Source organism: Sminthopsis crassicaudata, chromosome 2, assembly GCF_048593235.1.
Source record: "Sminthopsis crassicaudata isolate SCR6 chromosome 2, ASM4859323v1, whole genome shotgun sequence".
NCBI classification, from domain to species: domain Eukaryota; kingdom Metazoa; phylum Chordata; class Mammalia; order Dasyuromorphia; family Dasyuridae; genus Sminthopsis; species Sminthopsis crassicaudata.
The window spans coordinates 483,098,772-483,103,052 of NC_133618.1; the positions used below are offsets into that span (position 1 = coordinate 483,098,772).

Genomic DNA, 4,281 nt, shown 5'->3' on the forward strand with positions numbered 1-4,281 from the left:
ATAGGGCTTCCGTCTCTTTGTCTAGATTTGGCAAATTAAAAAAGTGTCCCTTGAGTTATCTGACTAGTTGGGGTGGGTTTGCCAGTGGCCGTGCCCAATTTGGCTGGCCCTGACTTCCTCGGCCAGTCTATGCACTGGGGCTGTAGAGCAGAGCCTCCCGTGGGCTCCTCAAGGGCTGGAACCTGCACAGCACCGAGTTCTGTCTGTCCGGGCTAAGCAGCCACACGTATGGCACAGACAGAAGGAAAACAGCATCTTGTAGGTTCCTGATGAGCGCCTGTCAGGGCGAATTAAAACCCAGCCAATCTGAAGTGTCAGCATGAGGGGAGGTGCTCAGAGGCGGGGGAAAAGTCACCATTGATCCATAGAGATGTTTGACAGACTCCAGGGCAGGCAATTCTGTCTAAACTCTGGGCTTGGACTTCTGGGGTCCTTGGCTCCAGGAGGTCAAACATTAAGGGTTCCATTTTGTGCAGGTTTCATTCAGTCAGCAGCAGAGATTAGGCTGTGTAACTATGTGGATCTTAACTACTTCTTCTTCTGAAAAATGAAGAAGGTGGACGAGATGATTCCTAAAGGGCATGGATCTATGAGGATAAAAGTAGATTCAGGAGCTGTGAGACTAGGAAGAGCTGGACTAGAGTCCTGCGTTGACAGAAAACTGAATGTACTCAGGCAAGTCCCTTCCCTGTCTCTAATCATGGGCATTCTTTAAGCTGTGCTCACATTAGAGATGGTGTAGAGCCTAAGAGTAACCCAGGTTCAGAGAGGTTGGTAAGGCTCCAGGCCCAGGATTTTTCTGTACCACACCACACTGCTTCTCTGGGTCTATAAAATGGGAATAATGGTCATGGAAAAGCTTCAAAATATACAGTGACATCTCCTATTTCTGTGACACTGAAGCCTAAAAATTCTACAAAGCACTTGGCTCCTAACAACCTTCTAAGGTAGAAAAGTGAAATACGATTTTGCCCATTTTACACATATGGAACCTGAAGCGAGGAGAATTAAGTGACTTCTCTAAAGTCACAAAGTACGGCATACAAGTGCTAGACACTGTGATTAGGTCATGATGAAAGACATAGACTGCTGGGTCCCTGCTTTGGGGGCGCCTACTCTAGCTGGATCCTAAATGGAGGCTTATTTCTTTGGCCAAGAAACTATGGTCTGTTTTCATCAGAGAAAAGGAGATTTTGGAACAGCATGTACATCCAGGATGTTGCTGGCACATTGAAGCTTTTCATCAGCAATGAATCCGTTAATACCGCAGACAGATTTAGGAAATCGCTGTGGAGAGGGATTGGTTTCCCAAAGGAAAAATGTACAGACATTTCTTTCTCCTTCTCACACTGGAGTCTCCTATTCAGCTCACAGAAAACCTTCTACTCTTTAACATCTGCCCTGGCTGTAGAGGCTTTGCCAGCTGTTTGTTAGGCTGATGTCACTGCTTAAAGGCTGAACCAGGATTTACTCCCAAGATTTACACTCTCCGAATGCATTTCATTTGACTTGGTTCTCAGGCAGCAGGAAAGGAGAGCAAATATGTGTAATTGGGGAGGAGAAGGAGAGTCTTCTGGCATCAATCTGGCCTTTCTAAGAATAGGTAACTTGTTTCTTTCAAGGAAACGATCTTCCTTGCTCCTCTTCAAGAAGGGGTGTGAAATTAATGGAGTTTGTCTTCTGTATTTTCTCACCTTCCATTTTAGGGCTTTATTTATACCCAAACTCTTATTTATACTCCCTCCTCTTACTCCCCATACTTGCTGCTCTAGTCTTGTACACTGGTTAGGGAGTAAGTGGATTCAGTAAGTGATTCATGTATGAATTCGTTTAATGTATTACTTCTGGGAGGAGGATGCTTATAATTTGGAAGATGACTCAAGAAAAGGAGAATGTTTGGCACAAAAAGAATGAATTACAAATGATAGAAATTCAGTTAAGATACCTGGCCAAAGGAGGTATTCTTGAACAAGAGTCCTTGTCCTTAAAACGGCCACTTAGTTTATATATCTGATGGGTATCAAGTAGCAGACATCTATGTTTTCTCTGCTTCTCAAAGGAAGAGATCATACCCAACTGGAAAGAATACTTTCCATGTTTTAGAACTTATTGTTGATAACCAATTTTCCCAGGAATTAAATGGTTTGCTTTGAGGGAAAAATTGTTCTTATGTAAAGCATATAACTGATTGGAAGCCCCCAATTAATGAGATATAATAACAATAAAAACAATTTACACAGACCCTCAGAATGGGAAGGGATCTCACAGGCCATGTAGTCTTAGCTATGCCTGGTTCCACATTCCCCTCTAGATGGTCATCCAGCCCCTGCTTCTAGACCTCCAGAGATAAGAAGCCCACTATTCCCCAAGGCAGGCCCTTTCACTTTCTAACAGCATTAATTGTCAGAAATCTTTTTTTTTTTTTTTTTTACATCATGCTGAAGTTTACAATTTTACCCTCCATTTTCTAGTTCTTTCTGCCTTTTGCAGTGAAGCATAGATGTCTCCTCCAATTGATAGCTAATATAATCTTGGGCTCTGAGAAGAGAAGCATCACTTCCAGGAATAAAAGGAATTTATAGACCCACTGTATTCTGCCATGGTCAGGGTATTATTCTAGATAGAGTATTATGCTCAGTTCTGTGCTTCATTTTTTTTAAAGGATATCAATCGGCCAGAGAGTATCCAAAGGAGGGTGAAGGCCCTTTAGTACATATTGTATGAGAACCAACTGAAAGACCTTGAGGCTTATTCTAAAAAGACAAAGATCAGAGTAGAAATTATAGCTTCTTTAAGTACTTGAAAGCTTGTCACATGGAATAAGGATTAGAATTGCTCCATTCAGTTGCACTTTGGCAGAATAAATTGATGAAGTTGCAAAGCACTAAATTTAGATTTGATGTAAGGAAAAACTTTTTAATCATTATAGCGTTCCAAAAATAGAATGGGCTGCTTGAAGAAGTAGTAGATTCTCCCTGACTAGAAGTCTTTGAGTAATATCTGAATGATTATTTTCTAGGTGTTTTGTAGTTTTGTAATTGATTGGTAATTACATTGTAATTGTAATTGATATTCTAAGTATGAGTTGGAGTAAATGGCCAATGAGTCCCTGGCCAACACTGAAATTCTATGATTCTATATGGAAATAAAATTTGACTCAATCTAAGGAAAAACCTCCTTTTTGCCACCATTTCAAATCCAGCTCCGCAGCTGTGACTCTTCAAGCCACCTGTCCTAGTCTGACAGCCCCAACCCCACTGCCATGGAGCATGTGCATGAGTATGGTAACATGGAGGAGGTGGCCAAGGGCTCCAACATCAATGTGAGCAAGAACAAGCAGGATGATGGTACAATGTTTATTGGAGGCCTAAGTTGGGATACAAGCAAGCAAGTTTTCACTGAATACCTGTCTCATTTGGAAAGGTTGCAGACTGCACAATTAAAACAGATCTGGACACAAAAATCGAGGGGATTCAGATTTGTGTTTTTCAAAGATGCTGCCCATGTTGGTAAGGTCTTGGAACATAAAGAGCACAAGCTGAACAGCAAGTTGATAAACCCCCAAAGGGCTAGAGCTTTAAAGGGAAAGGAACTCCCCACAAAAAAGTATTTGTTGACAGACTGAGTCCAGATACACCTGAAGAACAAATGAATCAAAGAGTATTTTGGAGAGATAGAGAACAATGAACTTCCCTGTGAACACAAAAACGAATGAAGAGGATTTGTTTTACTACATAATATGGATGAGAAACCAGTAAAGAAATGAGTAGAATGTAGACATCATCAGGTAGATTATAGGAAGTGTGAAATTGAAGTTGTGTAGCCCAAAGAAGTATACAGGCAGCAATAGCAACAACAGAAAGGCGGGGTGGGGGTGGGGATGCTGCAGCTGGGGAGAAAGGGAAGTCAGGGATTGTGGTTGAGATCAACAAAGTGAGATGGTAATCACCCAAACAATTACCAGTCATATTAAAATAGGACATAAAGAAAACAGGTGCAGATGCTGCAGCAGCCTAGGATGATGATGACAATGATTAGAAAGTGGTCTTCTCTTGATTTGAGTTGATTATTTTCTAAAAGACTTTTAGTGTACATGACACAACTGTATCTATCCAATTGCGCATAGCTGCGGATTTAGTTTTCTTGTTTTTCCCTTACCCTTTGACATTTGTGTTATGACAAATATGGATTTATGTTTATACAATTTTATTTGTATAATTTCATGTTAAATGATTCTCAAAAACAAATTACTTATGATTGCTTTTCTGTGTCAGGTACTAA

The 4,281-nt window shown here is 40.9% G+C and overlaps 1 pseudogene; it reads left to right on the forward strand.

Moving 5' to 3' along the window:
• Positions 1 to 3,262: 3,262 nt before the first annotated feature.
• LOC141552933 (heterogeneous nuclear ribonucleoprotein D-like pseudogene) lies at positions 3,263 to 3,937 on the forward strand (annotated as a pseudogene).
• The last annotated feature ends 344 nt before the right edge of the window (positions 3,938 to 4,281 follow it).